At 40.4% G+C, this 24216-nt stretch overlaps 1 protein-coding gene across 9 annotated transcripts in view; it reads right to left on the bottom strand.

Moving 5' to 3' along the window:
* Dock9 (dedicator of cytokinesis 9) overlaps positions 1-24216 on the bottom strand; it is a 260684-nt gene that overhangs the window by 173631 nt on the left and 62837 nt on the right. The gene's annotated exons all lie outside the window — the stretch shown is intronic.

Below are 24216 nucleotides of genomic sequence, written 5' to 3'. Positions count from 1 at the left end.
CCCCATGTTTTGTTGCCCACAGTCCCATTACAAACATCTTCCTTGCTTATAAGCAGAGTTACAAACTCTCACTCAAGTTCAGATTTGTGACTGACCCTAACAACAATGAAGAAATCTGTTTAGAAAAAAGTTCATTCTAAGGATTTCCTTTTCCTCTACCATAAAAGGAATAAAATGCCACAGTCACATCATCCATACACCTCCTCCATAACTTAGTGCAAATAGACCAGTAATGAAAAAAGTGACAATATTACAAGCTTAATGTAGTCTTATTTTCCTTTCAAGTATAATCTGTTTCTCAGACTACCTACTGTACTCATGTGACTTTCTTGAACCCACCTATTCCGATATAAGACTTGAAGAAAAAAACAGTAAAATAAAAAAATTCAAAACAAGTTTTCTTTTTGTGGCATTTATTTATATTGTGGCATTTATATAGGGTGGTAAAGAACTTGTAATCCTCCTGCCTCCGCCTCCTGAGTGCTGGGATAATAGGTGTTTCATGACATCCAGGTAAGTATTTCTAAATTAAGCCAGTGTTCAACAACACTTTCCTAAAAATCTCATTCTGAAGTGACTAAAGCACATACTACATAGGGCTTCTATACTTTTTACCATAGAGCTAAAGTGACAAAACTTTGACAGTCTCAAATTCCAAGAGCTGGTATGCCATATCTTAGTCATCACTTACCTCAGGAACACACATCCGCAAAAATGAAGACATCAGATAATCAAATTCTTTTCCATTCAAACTCGGCAATTCAGCTGGGTGCTGGTGGCTCGTGCCTGTCATCCTAGCAACTCAGGAGGCTGAGGTCTGAGGATTGCATTTCGAAGCCAGCTGAGGCAAGAAAGTCTGTAAGACTCTTATCTCCAGTTAACCACTAAGAAGCCAAAAGTGAAGCTATGACTCAAGTGGTAGAGTGCTAGCCTTGAGCACAAACCTCAGGGACAGTGTCAAGGCCTTGAGTTCAAGCCCCAGTGTGTGTACGTGTACACACACACACGTACACACACACACATACACACACACATACACACACCTCTGCAATTTAGTGACAAATATTAGTTATGCATTGTTATATACATATAGTTAACTGACACTATGATCACACTAATTTGACCATACTCTATGACTCCATTCTATTCACTGAAAAACAAAAAAAAAACAACTTAGAAACTTTCATCAAGGTGTCAAAAGAACCAAAAAGAAAATTCTCTTATAGTTACTCATCATTAATCTATTCATAGATTCTGCCACTTGATGAGTATTTCTTAACTATGGACTGCTGTGAAAGGAATGAGACAATAACACACAGCCTAGTAGAGGAAAAGGGATCTAAAAGAGGTTTAAAGGGTGTGTGTGTGTGTGTGTGTGTGTGTGTGTGTGTGTGTGTGTACTGGTCCCAGGGCTTGGACTTGGGACCTGGGTGCTGTCCCTGAGCTTTTTTACTCAGGCTAGCACTTACCACTTGAGCCACAGCTCCACTTCGGATTTTTTTGGTAGTTAATTGAAGATAAGAGTCTCGAGGACTGACTTTGAATTATGATCCTCAGATCTCAGCCTCCTTAAGTAGCTAAGATTCCAAGTGTGAGCCACCATACCCACTTACCAATACCAACTGTGGCAAGGACTGACTAGACCCACATTGTCCAGCATGGTAGCTACTGTGGGAATACTCAGTATGGGGCCAGTCAAAAACTAAAGGTGTTTATGTGCACTGAATTTCAAAGACTATACACCTCCCAAGTGATGTAAAATACTTTATTAATAGTTCATTACAGTTGAAAAATATTTTTACTAGGTTTACCGAAATATAGTCAATTTGATGTGTTTCTTTCCATGTTCTTAATGGATCTAATAGGACATGTAAAATTACATGTATAAATATATATAATTATATAAACAGTATAAATATATACACACACATACACACACACACACACACACACACACACACACACACAGGTATAGGCTTTTCATTAATTGGGGACTATAGATAGTGCCCAATTCTATTACTTTTTCCTGGGTAGAAAGAAAAAACACATTTTCCAATTTCCTTGGCAGATATGTTGAAATGACCTAATTAAGCTCAAGGCAAAGGAGAGGAAAACAAAGTCTCTCTCTAGTCATAAAACATGCTGCTCAACTCTTTGTTCTTTCTCCAACCTTAGGTCTGCTTAATGCAGGGAATCTAGAGACGACACCCTCCCCCAGTCCACCCTGACAAAGAACCACAACTGTAAGGAATCTCAATTCATAATCATTGCATGCAAGACCACCCGATGTACATCCCATAGTAAATAAACATATTATGTGTGAGGCTACTATAATTTGGTTGCAGTAGTCATCCTACCTTGCCCAATCACTACACTGAAAAAAAAAAATGCCACAGAAGGAGAAATGACTATCAGTTTAAGAGTTGTTAGAAAAAGTTCAGAGACAAGGTGTCATCTGAATGGTATCTAAATGTGGTTTGCTCAAACTCGACAGCATCAGGAACACTGAGAGAGCTTGTTAAAACACAGACTGCCAGGCCCCTCTCTAATCCTCTCTAGGGAGATCTAGCCAAGGAGGTGGGTGGGGGTTCCCCTAAGGCACCAAGGTCTCCCCTAGACCCATTCCTAAGCTGCTGTCAGCCTCCCCTCCCACGCCCCCAACTTGGTAGGTCTGATTCATAGGTGTGGAATGCAAACTGAACACCTGTGTTCTAAGAAGTTCCCAGATGCCCTCTACGTTGCTGGTCCTTTTAAGATTTCAGTGTGGTAGAGTACAGTTGAAAAGCAGTGACCTAAAAGGACAGGCAAGAGTCCGTGTAGCAATGAAGAAGATAAAAGACATTCAAGGGAAAGCAAACTATGCATCAGAAAGACATGCATGTTGAAAGAACATAGTGATGTGTCTGGAGCACAGCAAGACTTTGGAGTAACTCAGCATATGAGGGAGACACTGGAAAGGAAGAAAGAGAAGAAACACGCAAGATGAGGCCAAAATGAAGAAAGCTACATCCTGCAGCCAAAGCATACCCTTCTTTTTCACAGTATATGTAGTAATAAAAATGATTATTCTAAGGTAAATCCTTTCATTAGCTACAAACTTCCTAGGAAATCATCAAGGATAAAGTTTTAGACCAAGAATGAGATTATAAAATCCCAATTCCTGAGCCACCCTGTACTAGGATCTCATTGTAAGACTGATAAACAACTTATCTACTGGGCAACTGCTTTTTTTTTTGTTAACTAGAGTTAATACTTGCCTTCAATCCACTTCAAAGAAACTTTGGGGCAGTTAAATGTGGAAGAAAAAAATTGTTCCTAGGAAAAAGTAAATAATTTACATGAAAGAAGCCTATTCATTTAGCCAGGTGCTAGTGAATGGCTATTAACCTGAGTCCCAAGAGAAGCCAGGCACACATAACATCTCCTGTAATTCCAATGCTAAGGGCTCTCAGTTCTACTACCGTGGCTGCTTTTGATCATTAACCCTTTGTACTACCAACATAACCTAAAACATTAGATATTCTATCTAGTGTTTCTCAACTAGAGGGTGATTTTACTATCCTAAAAGGGATATTTGACCCTATATAGAGATTGTTGTTGTTTAGGAGGTTTCTGGGATTTGAACTCAGAGCTGCACACTTGCTATGCAGGCACAATAATGCTTGAGCAATGCATCCAGCTCTTTTTACTGTTTACTTCTGAGACAGGGTCTTGGCTCATTTCCTGGGCCAGCCTAGATTGCAATCTCATTATTTATGCTTCTTGGGATGACTGGCACAAGCCACTACACCCAGATTTTGCTGTTGAGATGGAGTTTTGTGAACTTTTTGCTCAGGCTGACCTGCAACAATTCCAGAATGCAGATCACACTGGGCCTTGCTGGTATTTGTAGGCATAATTAAGAATTTTGTGCTTCAACTTGAAATAAATGGGAGGCCATTAGCCAGCTCTAAGTAGAAAATGCCATGTGGTCACAGCTGAGTTATAATTGAGATTCAGAGCTAAGATACAAATATAGGGGGCCATGTATAGGCAGGTGGTGGCTAAAGCAATGAAGTAAATGAGATCAACTAGAAACAGGATGCTGGTGAGGACAAATCCCTGAGTAACACTACTGGTAATTACTGTCCTCACACCATCTCCACGGGGCCAAACCACAAGAGGACAATGTCAGAGGTCACACAGGATCTTTTTCCAGATCCTGAGTAGACAGGATGAACTGTTGACTAACAGCAATTCACTAATGCTGACTTACGTTTTACCTATTAAAGCCAAGGTGAGCAAGGACCAATGATAATGCTATACAGCTTTTTAACTCTTCAGACATACTTTATACTCCACTTGGACTATGACTTACAGTTCCTTGTTTCACCCATATATTCCAATAATCCATCTAAATAAATTACTGACTTGGAATAACCTATTGCTTCACTTTCCTTTGTCTTGTGTGCATAATGACTTAGAATTTTCTTTGATAGTAGTAAAGCAAACAGCACAACTTTCCACACAATAAAAATTAGATCTTCTGAAATCCAAAGACATTCCATGTGTGCACTCATTTCTTAACTGTGTCAACAGGAAAAAAAAAAAGTGTTCCCCTCTGACAGTATGGTGAGTTGTACCACAGACCAGCAGTGGGCACTTATTCTAGAGCACCCCTTATTCTAGAGCACTCCATGGGAGTGCCTTCTTGTACCACCTGTGGGCTCCACACAGCTAAGGAAGTTCAAGAAACATAGAGAAATTACTCAGGGCCTCTGTAGCTCATTTTACACTCTCCACTTGTTACTAGGCATGCTTTTCTACCCCTAGAGACAAACATAAACGTGAAAACGGAGAGTAAGAAAGAGTTCACTCAACTCAAATTTCTAAATGAAGACTTAGTTTTGTGGAGCCCTCACCTCAGAAATGCTTTTCCTAATAATATCTGTAAGGAAGAATTCTTCCAAGGGCTGTCATAACATGTCTCCTGGTTGACCATGACATTCCTATTTGACACATCTGAAATTAAAGATCAGTGATGATGTAACAGAAAGTTGGTCATCAAAATCACATACTTGTCAGATACCTTTCATTCTCTTAACACTTTTCTTCCTCAATACATGTACATTACACCATTTTCTAAGGATCCATGTTTTTGTGTGTGGGAATTCTTTTCTCATCTCTGCACACTGCAGACTCACAGCTCATCCAAATCCTGGGTGGTCAGGAACACTCCAGTTGCCCACTCATTTTGTGCATAGTTGTTATATAATAGAAACCACTTCCACATGGGGCTCATAAGAGAGCAAGTTAAGACGCCCATTGTTTCCTAACCTCACAGGGAAGGGAAATTGCTCTATATTAGTGTAGTATTAGCCCAGCACTCCCCCTACCCGCATTCCCTCTGCAAGCACAACAAATCCCTGCTCTATCTCGAGGATCTAAGGCAGAGGCGACTGACTTAACCCCCAAGTATCACTAGAATGGTAATACAAGTAATACCATAGTACACAATCAGACATTGTCCTCCTGTACTTGGTGGACTTTGTGTGTCACTGATGAGAACAGCTGGTATGGGTCCCAGGAAAAGAGTATGGGCACCTGGTAGGTAGAAAGCCAAACAGTGCAACAAGGCCTCCACATGCATGTGTCATCTCATTAAATGAAATGGAAGCGCCCTGAAGGTAGGAAATCACCCTATATTAACAACTCACATTGTACTTACCCTCTGGCTACCAACTAAGGCTGTTTGTTGAAGGTAGACAGAAAATGGAAAATGCCTGTCATCAATTATGTGATGAGCACTTGAAGGCACATTTTAAACTCCGGGGCACTTACAATATTCCTGGCCTTGGTTTCCATTTGAATCATGCCGGCTGAGACCCAAACCAAGCTGCCAAAATGCTTTCAAGAATTTCCAACCCAAGAGACTTGGTCAAATCCATTAGGAAAGAAGACATGTGGTAAGCGAAACTATGGTCTTGGTCAGCACCTTTTCCTTCTAGACCAACCTCCTGACTCTTCACCCAACCAAACTCTTCCTACAGTAAGGATAGTGTAAGGTTAGCCAGAAAGGAAACCCGCCACATGGTTCAGGCAGAGGAGATTATTGGGGGGAAAGCAAACTGCCAGCCCACACAAGATAAAGATGTGGGGAGACAGAGGGAAAGGAAAAAGGGAAAAAGAGAAAAAGAATAAGAGAGAGAAGGAAAGAAGAGTGGGGACTGTATTGAGCCGGATTATATAGGAAAAGGTGGGAGATTTGGCCAGGTGGATTGGATGTGACCTTAGACAAGGAGGAGGTAACTGCCTCCAGGTGTAACTCAGGTAGTGGGTGCAGACTTAAACAGATGGGGGGGGGGGCATCTGCAGGGAGCCCTCCTGAGGGTGTACCTTACATTCCAGCCTTTTAATAATTATGAAAAAGGGCGCCACCTCTCTCTGGCTACTTCCTGCTGGCAAGGGGCGTCGACATTAGGGGTAAAAGGTGGAGATGTGGCCCCTCTGGGAGAAGGCAAGCAGTAGCTGTCCCTTGGTGGTAGATACCAGTCCTTGAATGAAGCCTGGAAGAAGTCTCATGAGGCAGTGGCTGTAACTTATTAGGAATTGACCACAAATACTTGTCTCTACAACTGCCCACTTTTTCCTTTGGCTTGTGGAGTAGATCAAACCCAGAATGGCTCTCCTTTGAGAGGGAACCTAGAGGGGGAGTTCCTGGAACCCAGTCCACATCGCACTCTCGAGGGCACAAGCCAAAAGGTTGGGCCATTGAGACTGATTTTCTAGGCTATGAGGTGTTTTGACATTATGGAGTAGTCTCGTGAGGACATAGGAGTCCAGTAAGGCAAACAAACAGAGGACCTGTAGACGGGGATCACACACCAGACGTAGAAAGAAGATGATGTGGTGGATGCGTAGCTAGCAATGGTAAAGGCGAGAAGTCGGAGGTGAGGTTCCTATGGCATTCAGCAGTTTGGTTCCAGGAGGGGCAGTCAAGGAGGTAGATTAACCCTCAGAAGAAAAGAGGAAGGAGGAGGTCCAGCAACTCCTGACTCTGTCCCCTCCCAAGTGATGGCACCAGACGTAAGGTTCACCAGAAAGGAAAGGAAACTCGCCACATGGTTCACGCAGAGGAGCTTACTGGGGAGAAAGCAAACTGCCAGCCCACACAAGATGAAGGCGTGGGGAGACACAGAAGGAAGAAGGGAAAAGAGAAAGAGAGAGTAAGAGAGAAAAGGAAAGAAGAACTAGGACTGTGTTGAGCCGAATTATATAGGAAAAGGTGGGAGGTATGGCCAGGTGATTGGATGTGACCTCACACAAGGAGGAGGTAACTGCCTGCAGCTGTGCCAGTTACCTGTGTAACTCAGGTACTGGGCACAGACTTAAACACGTGGGGGAGCATGGAGCTCACCCAGGGTGGAACTTACAGACAGCACTCCAAAACAGGAGCTCATGCAGCTACTAATAACCACATTGCTTCAACAAGAGGCACAGAAATTCAGGATTGTTCAGCTTGTTCTCTATTACTTCATGACAATATAGACTATCCATTCTGGTAGACAATCCTAAACCATCAGATTGGCCTATAGCACTGAACAGCCAGATTCATCTTCTTCATGATGTTTAACTTTGGGTTTTATCAATCCCAAGCATACAATTAAGGGCTTAGTAAAGGATCATAACCCTCAAGTCCCTGGAGTAGAAAAAAAAAAGGTAAAAGCAACTTAGCCTCAGTTTTTCTGTGTGAATCACCTAGCCACAGAGAAGAAGGTGAATAGGAAGTCGAAGATAGGTATCAACTCTCCTTTTTACTTCCATGATAAAAGAGACCCAACCCAAACTCAGACACAAGCACTGAAGTACAGGCACACTGTACCTGAAAATGAAAACCCAGTACATTTTATGAGTTCCTTCAGCAGTCTTTCCAACTAATTAATTTTATTCTTCACATGGGGTGAGTGTGTGCACAGCCCCGAACACAAGTCATAGAAGCAACTTACACACACACAGATTCACAGACACACACACACACACACACACACACACACACACACACAAAGGTGACTGTGGAGAGGACACTAAAACAATTTCGACCAAATAAGTTTAAATTTTAATATCCTAATAAATGGATTTTTTTTAAATGATGAATTCTCCTGTTTGTTTCCAGATCATGTGAATTCTCTAATTGCCTATTTTAAGCGAGATCCTACATGTCTGGGGCTGCATCATAAATAACATAAACATCCCTAAAAAACATCATCAGTTTGGGGATTTATTTGTTTGTTTTACAGAAGAGGGTGACTGGAATTTGTAAAAATGAATAATTTTAACTATCTGTTGCACTAGAGGTTGTTTTTAAAATTCAGACCATACTTGCATATTTTGCCCTTGGACAGTGTCCCAACACTTTTCAGATAAACACACATCTGCACAAAGTATCAGATTTTCCACTTGTTTTACAACACTGGTCACAAGAGAGTATGATTTGGACAGCAGCCTGCATCCTCTATAAGACAACAGTGTGGCCTAAAAGGTAGCTGAATGCTAAGGGTAAAAAGTGAAAGCAGATTCTCAGCATTGCTCTCAGGGAACAAAGTTCCCAGGACCATCGTCTGTTATTTGGCAAAGAACTGATGAAATTCCACTGGAGTTGGCAGAAAAGAACCAGTCTAAGATAATGCTACTTATTTGTGGGGAGTAGCTCAAATATGGAAGACTCAGCCTATCTTCTATGCCTTATTGCTCCCAATCTCCAAACCAGATTTGTAAGTACAGGATAGTTAAGTATGAACAAGGCTTGTGGGAGAGAACATAGGCAGAAGGAACTCCTACCTGCCAAATGTAGTTATAAACACAAACAGATATTCTCATGGCCCTTCTCTAGATTCCCTCTGGTTGCTGTTATGTCCTTCTGAAAATGTGGCATTTGACTCTGCACACAGAACACCAAGAAGCTGTGGATTTCAATGTGCAAGCAACATCATACTGCCCTCTCAAAAAAGGTCCCAGGATTTTAGGTCCACCAATACAATCTACAGGTAGTTTTGGTCCACAAGAACAGCAGTCAACCTCCCAAATCACAGTTCCAGACACCTAAACTCATCTTCCTGGTAGAACCGTAGAGGAGTTGCAGGTGACAAGACATATTAGAGAAGGCTAATCACTAAGAATTCCATGCCCTCCCCAACTAAACATCTGAAAATTGCTTCAGAAAACCAAGTATGGAAACTGTCACCTATGTGGGAAAGACCTAAGAAAAATGAGATACAGACTCTCCTGTAATTGAAACAAAAATCTAAAGTCACACAGAGACTTAACTGGCATACAGGCTCCATTCATTTTGCTGACTGGAAACAAATAACAAACTGCTCCACGGCCTCCAGAACCCCCTCCTGGCCTCCAGAACCCCCTCCCCGCATCACTCTTAGTTAATGAACTCCCTTCTAAAATGCAAATATTCTTTGGCAGATATCAGTCTGTTAGCTATTTATACCAATGGTGTGACTTTTTAAAATCAGATAAGAACCTACATGTAGTTGAGATCATTCACACAGAATCTATTAAGTTCTGACAGTGAAAGGAGGGAGAGTGGGGGTGAAGTTCATGAGCCACTCAGAAGATGAAGCACTGTAAAGGGGGTTCCAAAGGCTAAGGCACAATATAAGGACAAAGGACAAACAAGGAAAAGGAGTCTCCTCACATTTGCACAAATGTCCTCTACTTGGTGGAGTTAGCAATGCCCTCTCTATAAGGAAATGTTTCCCAGTTGTCAAAGACAAATACAGATGTTAGGTCTCTCTTTTTTACCTCTATCTTACTGCTACAAACTCATTTCCTTTGGGGATATTAGCCACATTACTACCTTTTCACTTACAGGCTTGGATAAAAATCACATAAACTAGATGTCAAAAGTTTTGCTTTAAGTGAAAGGCTTTAAGTTAAATAGCTTTCCCAGAGTCTTTACTACAGAGAACACAGGAACTGCTGCATTCCCTAAGTACAAGATTCCCAATTCCTGCTGGCAATCCAAATGTTGGTAATCCAAGTGGAGAAGTTATGTTCATTTCCTCTTTTGGGCATGGGAGTAAGAACACATTGGAGTTCTGAGCCCATACAAGCTTCATGACTTTCCCTTTCGGTTTCTCTCATGTCAGGAACCGGAAACAAGATGTCCCTTCCACAGAGGACACAATGTGCACTTGTAGTGTCACTGACCTTAGGAGACACTCTGAACTGTCTCTCACTGTCTAAACAAGCCAATGACCAGCAGATGGCTGAGAAAGGTCTTCCTAAACACCAAACACAGCATGGAGGCATGGGAGGGAGCCACACACCCCTGGGAGCCTCAGATGCCTGACACAAGGTGAGGGCAGATTGGGAGGCGGCTTTGGGACTCCCCTTGCAGTAGCTCCTGTAAAGGTTCTGTACCTCACTAAGTATTCACCAGTTTCTATTGTTTTCTTTACGAGGTTTTCCAAAAGCTGGATCTTTCCCAAGGTTACTCAGATCTCCAAACTCCAGCAAGGCAAAAGTAATGACACATGAGCTCCTCCTTCTTACCCTGCCTACTGTCAAATCTGCAACTTCAGTGCCTCCATCTGAATAATGGTCTCACCACCTCCTAGGTCAGATGAGAGGGTATGGCCAAACCCTGCTTTAGTCACTTTCACTGTGTAACTGTCAAGAAGATTCTAGCTCCAGAAGGTATCCTGACCTTCTGAATTTGACTCTCTCCCACCAACCTCTCAATGTTAAGGAATGGGGAAATGAAGCAGCACCAGTCTTCTTTTCCTCTGTGTGACCCCATTCTGATGGGATGAGGAGGGACTAAATTCTTCTCAGGGGTCTCTTCAGGCCTACTGACTAAAAAACAAGCTGTTCAGTCCATTTAGCTCTCTACAAATTTTCCAGCTCTTTTTTGCTGTGTAGGTACTGGGGCTTGGACTCAGGACCTTTCACTCTGACTTGGCTTTTTCACTTAAGGCTGGTGCTTTACCACTTGAGCCATACCTCCACTTCCATAACCAACTCATTTTGAGCCCACTCCTATGACTAACTCACCTTGAGCCCCAGGTTTAAACTCAGCCTTCCCTAACCACCAAAGAATACCTTCCTTCCCTTTTCCAAAGCCCTTCTTATGGCCTGGACTCCTTCCTTACTGATCCTTTAAACTAGAAGGCCTCTTACCAGACATCTACTCCTGCTGGGAACACAAATCTATATACAGCCCTGTAAGTGATATCCCATTAATGTACAGAGACCTCCACTAAAATGTGCCAAACCTTAGAGTCGGCATTTCTGTACCTGAAATCTTCCTCTCCATCAGCTTCAGCCCTACCATTCCTCCATGCTCCACACTCTGCAGATGGTACCTTGGAGTTGCCCAAGACAGAAAGATTAGCATTCTCAACAACTTCTCTGGTAGCTGTCACATCTCTTGTCCACCTCTGTCTTAAATCCAAGTACATCTCTCCTTTCAAAACCATTTTACTTCAGTCATTGTCACCTGAACAATCTCCTTGTGAGTGTTTCTATTTTCAAACTCTTCCTTCTCTAATACACTGCAGTCTGATACCTTTTAACACAGAAATATCTCTCTTATTTGCTTAAAATTTTCAGTACCAGGACTGAAATCCTAGCATTTTTCTAAATAGAAAGTAGAAAATAGAAAAACAGGGCATTCCAAGTCATATCTTCTTTATTTAATGTTTGTTTTTAAATTAATATCTTTAAGTAGTTGTACAAAGGACTTGCCATCTAACAAAGCAGCTTATAAATACAATGTATCTTCATAAATGACACCCAGATCCTATGTTAAAATAAATACATTCATCAGTATATGGCTCCACTAAAATATTGGAATAAAGTTCCATTAAGACCCATTATAATTTGCTTATCCAAACTTATCCAGTGATGACCACTGTACCTCCACAGCTATCTTTCCAACTAGATAAGGCCCCTCCCCTCATTGTAGAGTACTAACAGCTCCAAGAAGGGCTTAGCATAAGTGTGGGAGGGCCCACACTTACCTACAATTGTCCTCCTACCTCTTCACCTGATTTAATAGCTCCATCAGAAATCCCTCATAGGTTCACTTGCTACCTGTGCTTATGCTCATCCTAGGATAGTCCTAGCAGATGACCACAATAGCTTAATAGCTATGGACATATGATCACATCAGATGAAGCTAAGCGAAATGAATTCCAAGTTGTGGAAACAAGTGGTTTATCATTGTTGTTATTTCTAATGCACTATGTGAAATTTTTTCTTTTGTTTAGCCACTGTTGTCACTGTATTTGAGTTTGGTACCCTAGGTATTGTATATATGTTTATCTGAATTAGGGAAGGGAAGGAGAATATCAAAATAGTGAGACAAAGGGTAAAAAGTGAGCCAATGCAACAGCAATATTTACAAGACAATATGTTGTAAGCTAACTGTACATGGCGGGGAGACTGGGGAGGGAGGAAAATGGGAGAAAAATGAAGGCGGAGGTAACAAGTTTGACAAGAAATGTACTCATTACCTTACATATGTAACCGTAACCCCTTTGTACATCACCTTAACGATAATAAATAAATAAATAAGAACTTTTATGTCCTGGTATGTCACTTCCTATTTCCTAAGCCTAGAAGATACACAAAGAAAAAAACCAAACATGTAAAACTAAACGAACACAGCAATGGTATTCACTGGACAGTATGTTGAAAATTAACTATATAACCTGTGGGTGGGATGGGAGGGAAGGAGTGAGGGAAGGAATGACATTGTCCAGAAAAAAAATGTTCTCTTTACCTGACATATAACTGTAACCCATCTGTACATCATCTTTATAATAACAATGCAAAAAAATAAATAAAAAGTAAAATAGCAAAAAATAAAGAGTAAAACTAGTTAGTATACAAGATGGTTATATATATCCACATCTGAAAATCCTATAAACAATTCAACACAGAGCCTCTGCAAAGGCAAGACCTCTACTCAAGAAGAGAACAGGGCTGGGAATATGGCCTAGTGGTAAAGTGCTCTCCTCATATACAAGAAGCCCTGGTTTGATTCCCCAGCACCACATATACAGAAAAGGCCAGAAGTGGCGCTGTAGCTCAAGTGGCAGAGTGCCTTGAGCAAAAAGAAGCCAGAGACAGTGCTCAGGCCCTGAGTCCAAGCTCCAGGACTGGCAAAAAAAAAAAAAGCAAAAACAAAGAAGAGAACACATCAAGTAGCTCTACACTGTCCCTTTGCTTAGGTTCACAAGTCACACTTTTAAAGTTTTCTAAGATATATTTCTCCTTGTCTGGGAAACAAATGCATTTTTTATTGCTAAGTGACATTTGAAAAATGGTACAGTACCCCTTTACCCAATATTCTAGTACTGAGCTGACAATAAAAACTACAGACAAAACAATACATATCCATTCGTGCTTACATACATATACACATACTACTTCATGTACACATAGAAAATCTAGATGAGGAGGGACATTAATTACCTTTTGGATTTGAATAATGTATAAAGGAAAGTCTACAATTTGGTCTTCATCTATAAGGATACAGATACAGTTCCTATAGACATGCACACACTTTCAAAACTCAGCACCTCTGTTCCTAGCTTGCTGAGACTCCTTTGCTTGAAAAGACCAGATAGACATAAAAAAAGAGAGAAAGAGAACTACACCAATGTTACTAGAGGATGCAGCTGCTAGAATGGAATTTTCTTTCATCAAAAGAATCCATATAAAGACAAGCTTGATCTGCTTTAGGAACAGGCTATTTCCTGAGGAAAGAAATTTACAAATGCTTTATACCAAACTTTAACCCTTTGTTCTGAATCTCAGCCAATACATATGCTTTATAAGACTACTTAATTCTGCAGCTTACTCAGTATAATCTCTATATTATATTCTAAATATTTATATTTTTGTCTTCCTCTCAAAATTTCTTTCCACTTTTTTCCTGAATTGCAATTGAACTGACATCTAGAGAAAAACTTTGCTTTTATGGCACACATAAAATACAATACTGACCAAAGCCTAGAACATAAAAGTAAGGAATGAGTACTAGAGGCAAGCAGGCAATCAAATTAAGATCACAACTAAACTATATCCCTAAGTAAATTCTAAGCTTACCAAAGTAGGGAGGGACCAGCTAGTAATTGTTTTAAATCAATGAGTAAAGATTATAGGCCTCTGACATCACAACTCAACTCTTCCAATGATAAAGCAACACACAGGCAATATGTAAATAGTTAAGCATGGCTATGTGCCAGTAAAACCTTATTTATAAAAACAAATGGCAGACCAAATTTGACCTACAAGTAGTAACTTGCTCACCCCTAACTTATTAAACAGTAAATAAATAAAAGAAATTCCAAAAGAAAATACACATGAATATCCAATCTCAAGACAGGCAAGAAATCGGAGGAAAAATGGTTATATGTCTAATATACACTTAAACTTCTACTAGTAAAACTAGTAAATTAAACAATTTAAAAGTGAATGCCAAAGTAAAAGAATTTGGAAGATGCATCTTTTATCTCTCAAATTTGCAAAAATGTTGCTTATAACTGACCATGTGTAAGACCATGAAACCTGCACCGGTTCTGGGAATCAAGCAATAAAACAATAACTTTGTATCAATCTAACCTATAAAAACACAGTATTGCCAGGCACTGGTGCCTCATGCCTATAAACCTAGCTACTCAGGAGACAGATCTGAGAATTGTGGTTCAAAGCCAGCCCAGGCAAGAAAGTACAAGACTCTTATCTCCAATTAACCACCAGAAAAATGGAAGTGGAGCTGTGGCTCAAAGTGATAGAGCACTAGCCTTGAGGAAAAGAGCTCAGGAACAGCTCCCAGGCCCTGAATTCAAGCCCCATGACCAATTCGCAAAAAAAAAAAAAAAACCAGGATTAATACATGACAGGACAATAATCCTCAATAATCTTAATAGTCGTCAATAGTCCTCAATAATCTTAATGTATCTTAATCTTAATGTACAAAGGAAGTATTTTAAAAATCCTAGACCTTCTTTACAATGAACATATTATGCATATATTATCATGTTTCAGCAGTTAATATTAAATATATATAACATACCAAATTTCTGGTATCTGGGATTATTCTTCTCTTTAGTCCCCCAATTTTCAACAGTAATTATATATGCTACATATGAAAAAATACGTGATACTTTTACTTGAGATGTGTTGGGGGAGGTCAAGGGGTAATGGGTAGACAAAGTAGGGTAAGAATCCTGTCACGGGCTGGGGATATAGCCTAGTGGCAAGAGTGCCTGCCTCGGATACACGAGGCCCTAGGTTCGATTCCCCAGCACCACATATACAGAAAACGGCCAGAAGCGGCGCTGTGGCTCAAGTGGCAGAGTGCTAGCCTTGAGCGGGAAGAAGCCAGGGACAGTGCTCAGGCCCTGAGTCCAAGGCCCAGGACTGGCCAAAAAAAAAAAAAAAAGAATCCTGTCATAATGTACAATGCAAATCCTAAGAAACTAGGAAAGTTGAGGGGGGTGGCCTGGAAGAGATAAGGAAGAATGATGAAAGATGCACTGTACTCCTATGTTTTCCCATATGCAGAAGTTAGATCTAAAATAGCAGGACATAACATATTAGAAAGGTCTCTAGGCATTCACACACAGTGGGACCAAAGGAGGATACTCTTTAGGAAAGGAACAGGAAAGCACAATGCCTATGTGTATCTGATCACACAAAACAACATTTATCTAAATGAACTTCAAGAAATGAAAATGAAGGGTTTTTTTCTTTTTTGCCGTTTTAGTTTTCTTTCCTTTTTGTTCTGTTTGTTCATTTATATATAAGTCTTTGGAGTATAAAGGGAAGCACAGAAATAGAGGGACAAAAGGTGAACAAATGTAGCAATGGTACTCACTGGACACTATGTTGAAAATGAACTATACAACTTGTGAGTAAGGATGGGAGGGAAAAACTGGGAGAGAGCAAGGGAAGGGGTGACATTGTCCAGAAAGAAACGTACTCTTTACCTGACTTGTATAAGTGCAACCCCTCTGTACATCACCTTTACAATAACAATAAAAAATATCTTAATGCATTGTAGCCAAGCATTGGTGGCTCACGCCTGTAATCCTAGCTACTCAGGAGGCTGAGATATGAAGATCGGGATTCAAAGCCAGCTGTGAGATTCTTATCTCCGATTACCACTCAAAAAACCAGAAGTGGTGCTTAGAAGTGGTGCTGTGGCTCAGAAGTAGAGCACTAGCCTTGAGCAAAAGAGCGGGGGGGGGGGGGGGGGGGACAGTGACCAGGCTCTGAGTTCAAGCCCCTTGACCAACAACAACAACAAAAATATTCTTTGTACTTCCAAAATGACAGCTTGGATGATAACCCTTTTGTATAACTGCTTAGAGATAATAAAGATATAACTTTAAAAAAAAAAAAGGCAAAAAGCCATTGTTTCTCACTAAAGCCATGGGAGAAATACACACTGTCAAAAAAGGTACTTGACTAGATGGTAAGCTTTACTTATTTGATTATATTCAGTATTTCTGCTGTTCTTTCTTTTGAATGTGTTCTTTCTTTTGAATATCCATGATATAGCTGTACCAATTCTAACATGTGAAGAGCTAAGAGCAAATACATTCCAGCCTTTCGATGAATTCAGAATTTTCCCAAAATAATTAAGAGTGCTAATGGTCTTGCTTCCAAGAGCAGAAGCAAAATTGGTGTTAACTTGAGTCTCAGTAAGGTTATCATACTTGTCTAAGTGTACAGCAATACAAGTAATTGTACTTTATTCAACAGATAACCCCATCAGCAGCTTAATAAACTGCAAAATTTAAAGCTAATCGTTCAGTATCAGAAGGAGAGAATACAACAAAGGATGTTGTCCAGTGATAAGAGTATTTGCCTAATAGGCGAAAGCCCTAGACTCTTATCTCCAGAACAGGACGGAGGGAAGGAAAGAGGGAGGAAAGGAGTCTGGTAGGAAGGGTGCACAAAAGGAAGAACAACAACTTCCTCATCTTGACTTGAAAGTATCAACTATTCCTGAAAGACAATCCACAAATAGGCCAAAATCCTTTAAAATGTAAACATACTTTAGTTATTTGGTTATGTACATACTCTAGTTGCATAGTTGTGATGGCTCATGTCTGAAATTCTAGCTACTTACTCAAGAGGCTCAGGAAGAAGGAGAATTTCAAGTTAGACCTTGTCTCAAACAAAATAAACTCAGGAGGCTGAGATCTGAGGATCATGTTCCAAAGCTAGCCTGGGCAGGAAAGTACCTGAAACTCTAATCTCTAATTAATCACAGAAAAACTGCAAAGGGAGCTGTAAAGCGCTAGCCGTGAGCTCCTTCTAGGAGCTCAGGGACTGTGCCTACGAGCAGAGTTCAATTCCCAGGATGGGCAAAAGAAAGGACTTCAGACATAAACCAAATAGTAAAGTATTTGCCTAGTATGAGGGAGGTCATAAATTCAACACTACCAAAAAAAAGGTAAATATACTTTGATCTTGCTATTCTAGATCAAGAAATCTGTTAAAATAACTACCTGACTAGTGTTTAAAGTATGCATACAAAGATGTTTCACAGCATTTACAATCAGAAAAAAAATGAAATGCTGGATATAGGTTAAATATGTTACACCCATAAAACAAAATGACACCATTAGTAATGAGAATAACGAGCTTAATGTATTGTTGTGAAGTATGTATTGACATGGAAGATATTTGTGATTCATTGTGGAGTCTCTTCCAAGCAAAATACAAGGGAAAATACCAGAATAGCATTCTTGTTATGCTTGTATATTAGTCATATATTAGTCATATTAATCTGTCATAAAAAAAACCACACATAGGCTGTGTTGCTTAAACACAGAAAATTATTTCCTCTTAGTTCTGAAGATAGAGGTCTAAGATCAGGATGCTATAGCAAGGTCAAGATGTTGGCTTCTCTAGGTGTCTTCACATAGAAAGGTGAGGAGTGGTGAGAGACAGAGAGACAAAGAAAGAGAACACACACACACACACACACATACACACACACACACACACACACACACACACACACACACACCCCAAGCACTGCTCCTTTCTCTTTTTTTTTTGGCCAGTCCTGGGGCTTGGACTCAGGGCCTGAGCACTGTCCCTGGCTTCTTCTTGCTCAAGGCTAGCACTCTGCCACTTGAGCCACAGCGCCACTTCTGGCCATTTTCTGTATATGTGGTGCTGGGGAATCGAACCCAGGGCCTCATGTATACGAGGCAAGCACTCTTGCCACTAGGCTATATCCCCAGCCCTCCTTTCTCTTTTTTGAGACACAGTTTCATATGCAGCCCAGGCTGGCCTGGAATTCATAATTCTCCTGCTTCAGTCTCACAAATGCTAGGATTATAGATAGATATACAGTAACTAGTGTGTGCTTACTATTCCTCTTTTTATAATGTCACAGCCTACTGCCTTATTTAACCTTAATTAACTCTCAAATTATCTAAACCCAAATATAGTCACCCCGGAGATTAGGAGATTAGAGGAAGACTGAGATTTGGGAGGTGGACATAATGAATTTGACAGGAAGACATCGTTCAGTCCATAGCAATGTGTTATATACATTTTTTATGAACAGGCCTATCTATACACAGTAAAATTCTAAAAGATTTTCTTGAAAATACTTGTCAGTAGTTATCTCTATGTAGCAGACATGACTGCTTGGTTATTAGAAATAAGTGCTTATTTATAATTTACTATAAATAAGAAAATAAAGAATCGCACTGGTAAACAAGATGGCAAATTTTAACAAAATGCCGGGTAAATATCTTGTCTTTTCTAGCAGTGGGTCATGTTGGCCACATTCACAAAAAACAGCAACAGAACGAGGCAGCTTTTGTTCTAATGCAGGAAATGGATCTAAGAACTAGAGCATACTGTTCCTTGAAAATATCAGCCTAATTTATTGTTGTGATTGCAATAGACAACAAAATCTCCTGGGCATCATTAAGGACATTAAAAATAAAATGGAAAACATAACCTACCCAAAGCCATGGTTCTACAACCAGAGATGAAACCAAGGAGATCTGCAGGCCCTAGGGACTAACACAGAAAGCAACCAAGCAAGATCCTGCCATCCTTACACCTCAAGACTGATGGGACAGGAGGGCAAGAAGACATAAAAGAATATCTAAAATAATCAAAATCCCTTTACTATCCCCAGCTGCCTGAAGCTCACGGGCATTACACTGCTTTTCACTTAACTGTCATTGATTATACCACATCTACCTGCCCCTATCCAACTGCTCCCTCCCCCCTGTCACACTGGGGCACATGCAAGCAAGACTGGGGCTCTTGTTAACAGAAACAAATGGCCTTCAACTCTATTCTCTTTCTGCACAGTGCATATATCCAATAAGAAGTTGTTAAGCTAATACATGATAAATAGAAGGATTTTCATAACCAGTAAGTTTTCTTAAGTAGTAAAGACCATTTAGCCTGTGGAGACTAAAGCAGGTAAAATGCTATATGCTGAGGACATAATGAGGACAGCAAATTTTTAATGGTAAACCACGAAAACTTCAAAGTGTAAAGTAGTAAGACCCCTTCCAAAAAAAAGAGTCCTGACTGCTATCAAGGTTGTACCTAAGCAACTTCCATTCCGTTACAAGCAGAATATGTCATGAATTAATCCAAAAGGTCTTCAATTCTACCATAGCCACATTAAGGGAGTAGAATATGACATTCGCAGTTAGGTGTAAAATAGGTCAAATTCTAGTCAATCAAGGTATGCCTATCACAAACTCTCCCCAACAAAGGAAAATGGAATTTATAATGTCTTGTTTCAGCTCAAGTTGCCATCCTCATGAAGCATCCAGGAATAAGCTGTGCCCTCCTATATTCAAAACTTCTGCATACAGCACATTCGCCTGCTGAAGTGGGATGTGAGCATCTCCACCATTTCTGTATGCCCCAAAGAAGCAATCAAAAGTATTTTTTGAATGAGCTGAACATCTAAATTACTTAGAAAATAAAAAATGCCTCAGGAAAAAAAATCTCAGGAATACAATCTATCCCAACTCAATCTTATCCTTCAATTGTGGTAGAGTTTCTAGCCAAAATTTAAGTGTAATATATTTGAGATTCAATCATTCTACAATTGCAGATAAATCTATTTCCCAGCCTACCACCCACCACAGAGCTGATTCTTCTGTTTACATATATATGGCACCTTCCTTGTAGAAGGAGACTGAAGAGCCTCTGGCCTTACAAAGCTAAAGTCTGCACTCCAGACAAAAGAAAAAAAGACTTTTCTTCACTAAATAGTTCTCTATTCACTTATCAATGTATACCCTGTCTTATTATAAAAAATTAAAGTGATCTGCATACATACATCATATGATAAAAAAAATTGAATCAACGATGAGAAAAAAAGCAGCTTGTGATAAAATATGATAGTATAGGAATGTGAGAAGCAATGTTTAAGGGCAATAAAATAAGGCCACTAATTACTTGCAAGGCTGAGGTATGAAGATCACTTGAGCCTAGGAGTCTAAGACCTGGGTAACATAGATCCTATCTCAAAAAATGAAAATTTTGAAAGATATTATGGATTAGTTAGAATTTGGAATAAAGTTGTCTGAAGCTAAGCTTCCTAACAGTGAACTGTAGACTTGGTAGGTTCAACTACAAGAGCCATTTTATATACACACATGAACATATACACATGCATGCAAACACACAAACATGTATGAACTAGTACAATTACATATGTTATAATGCATACAATTATAAATATAAATAAGGTTCCTAAGAAAAATATAAACATTCAAAATATGAAGAGAAGAAGTTTCTTCCAGGGATCTTCAGAGAGGGAAAACTTTTTTTAAAAAGGAAATAATGGTACTGACATAAAAACACAATTAGTGCTTACTTACATTCCAGTCAGAGTTCCAAGAGCTTTAGATGTATTCATTCACTTAATACCCCTATGAAGTAAACGCAGCTATAATCTGCATTTAGCAGATAAGGACACTGAGGAATAGAGTGGTTAAGCAAATTGTGGAAAGTGGCACAGCTAGCTAGTGGTCGATTTGGGCTTCAAACATCAAAGGCTGGCTCCATAGTTCACAATCTTAACCACTATGCGACACAGCCTCTTGATGCTCTCAAAGTAAAAGAGCTATGTCTTCACCCCTACCAAGACAATCACTTTCATAGGCTGTGTCTTAAGGTGTGCTTCAGCACAGGTTAAGAGAAAAACCGAGAGCTTGGTTCGAAGGAAGAAATTCCACAGGAACAAAAATGAGGAAGTTCAAGCGTGAAGCTGTGTGACAGTATTATTCAGACATCTGGGATGTGCAGTTTCCAAAGACCTCAAGGGTACATCCTTCAGGCTAAATCTTTCATAAATATCATCTTCCCTCACCAAGACTTGCGGCACACTGAGTGGCTATTGTGAAGTTATGTCCTCTGAGACCACGCAAAGTGAAGGACTAATTAGCTACAACCTACAGTGACCATCTGGACTGCAGTAGGACAGATACTCTCCAAAGTCCTGACAAGGATGTACATCTTTCTGGAGATCAGATCAGACTACCTTTGCGCAAAGGTGAACCAAGGGAGTGACAATGGGGTTTAGGCGGTTCGTAACAATTTGGGGACAAGAGGTCCCCATGGAATAAACCTTAAAAGAGCTAATCTGAATAATAACCAAAACTTAGTATAATCAAATGTCAACCCTCTCTATAGCAGCCATGGAACTTTTGGCCTTGAGCCACTTAACCACTTACCTGGGCAAAGCTCCAAAATAAAAGGGTTAGAAAGTAAAACCCTAGGAGATGAATGGTCAAGAGTAGGAGAGTTTGCATGCATGTGTGTGCATGCATGCGTGCAATATGTGTCTGTGTGGTGTTGCCACAAGGTTTTGAACTCGGGTCTTCAGCTTGTTTACTCGCATCTGATACTCTACTATTTGAATTATGCCTCCAGTCTGGCATTTTGCTGGTAATTAGAGATGGAATCTCAAAGACTTTTCTGCTCAGGCTGGCTTCAAACTGTGATCCTCGAGGTCTCAGCCTTTTGAGTAGCTAGGATTACATGCATGAGCTACTGGGGCCCAGCTTAGGAAAGACTCAGATAGGCAAAAAGAAACAAACCCACTTTGGCTTTAGTGTGATTACAGCCTATCTTCTTAGCAGTATATCCCAGTTCAGGGTGATATAAGCACTCTATCAGAACTCATTAGTTGAGAACTTACTTTTAGACAGGTATTATTTTACCTGTTAGAGATGGAGCTGTGAACAATGCTCACAAAAATCTCAGTCATTATGAATCTTCCTCTTGTACTGTACATGCAATGGAAATAACACTACTAATTACTATTACTGCATGCATGTTATTACACTTGTCCAGGAGTATGTCAGGCAGAGACCAGAGAATGTAGAAAGGGCTTGCTGGGCATCTCACAAGGTTACACGGGACTGAGGAGGAAGATTGGAACAAAGACCAGGAGATGCCCAAGTGAGACCCCTCAGTTGACTGGGTAGTGATGTCAGAAGAAATAGGGAACAGTAGCTGGGTGTGGTGTTGCACACCCATAATACCAACAGGAGGCTGACTGCAATTTTCAAGCCAGCTTTGGATTCATAGCAAGTTCAAGGGCATTCTGGGCTATATAGCAAGACCCTGTCTCAAATCCCACCACCACCAAATAAACAGAATAGCAAGACAGCATCTGTGGTGAAGAAAGAAGATTTTTTTTAAAAAGGAAATAAGCAGATTGCCTGGACAATGCCAGATAACAACATGAAGGCCACTATAAGGGTTCTACATTTGACTTTGAGCTACAAATGGTCTTGAACAGTGCGTGGTATGATCTGATTTTCCTGTCCAAAGGCTGCCTTTGCTTGCTGCATGGAGTCAAGCTTTAAGGGGCAAGGGCAGCGGCAGGAAGAGTGGTTGAAAACTTTTCTTCCAGCAGCATCTTGACAGCGCCTGTTGGTGAGGGTGAATGAGGGTGGTGAACATCTGTAGCCAATGTGGGGCACAGGCGGGGAGACCCAGAGCTCTGACAAAGGCCCTGTGGCAAGTTACTATTCTCGTGTGCAGTAAGAGGAAAAGAAAAGCAGGTGGAGTCCCTTACAGTCAGCTTAGCCAAAAATAAGTCAGTCTGGCCTATAGGAGCACAACAAGCCAGTAGCATGGAAAAAGCATCCATCACTGGTACAAATAGGTCCTAGGCTGGCCACCATGGGTGCACTAATGGGACAGCCACCATGAGCTAGCTCTGAATTCTGATATCCATTACTCTCCAGAGCATAATGCAAAATATACCAGAGCTTAAAACATTAAACAGTTAAGATAGCACCACTTAAATTCCATACCAAACATAACACTGACTTCCAAAATGTATCTGATGCTTTCCTTCCATCTTCCCAAGTATTCTAAGTGCTAATATCACAGAAGCCTCTCCATAAAATGCAGCCACTTCCTAGGTTCCTGCATCCCGAAGTGTATATGGCATGCCAACATCTCCTCATCAGGCTCAGATGGCAGCTTCACAATCGGGAGAGGCTTCTGTCTTTCTGCACACCTCACCCTCCCAATTAGCTGCCAGGAAGACTCATACTCAGAAACTCCCACATGGATTTATCCCCAGTCGTTTGGACAAAAACTGTGGCAAGAACAGAAGGGAAAATGACAAAGCATCTTGACAGAGGAGGGAATCAATATGTGCCATTGGTCCTCACAAGGCTGGTATTGATGAGAAGGTCGTCAGGAGGCACACCCATCTGTGAGGGACTTGGCACGTCTTCAGAATATAGCAAGTGTCATGTCAAATTCAGCTTCCTTTCACTCACATGACCCTTCACCCAAAAACATAGCTGCTTTTAAAAATAAAAGAAAATGCAGTTTTCGTTCAAGTTCCCTTTAAATTTCTCCCCTGAATCAAAGAACTGACCACAAGCCATTAGAAAGAAAAACCTAGCCAAGTTAAAGGCTAAAATATAGTGTCTGAATAATTCACTATCACAGGGAGATGGCTCAAATACATGCTAACCTGAAGCCACACTTTGCCAAGTATTATTTCTGGGACTATTATGAGCATATAAGCTTATACAGCTTAGAAAACTAGTCTGTCATAAAATGCATAATTCTAGCTCCTCTCTCTGTATTTAGCTTTGGTTAATGCATGCCATTCTCACACATTTAAGCACCTCAAATTTTAAATATAAGGCCATTAATATTGCACAC

Source organism: Perognathus longimembris, chromosome 3 (genome assembly GCF_023159225.1).
Source record: "Perognathus longimembris pacificus isolate PPM17 chromosome 3, ASM2315922v1, whole genome shotgun sequence".
Taxonomy (NCBI): domain Eukaryota; kingdom Metazoa; phylum Chordata; class Mammalia; order Rodentia; family Heteromyidae; genus Perognathus; species Perognathus longimembris.
This window is presented reverse-complemented; position numbering and strand designations above follow the sequence as displayed.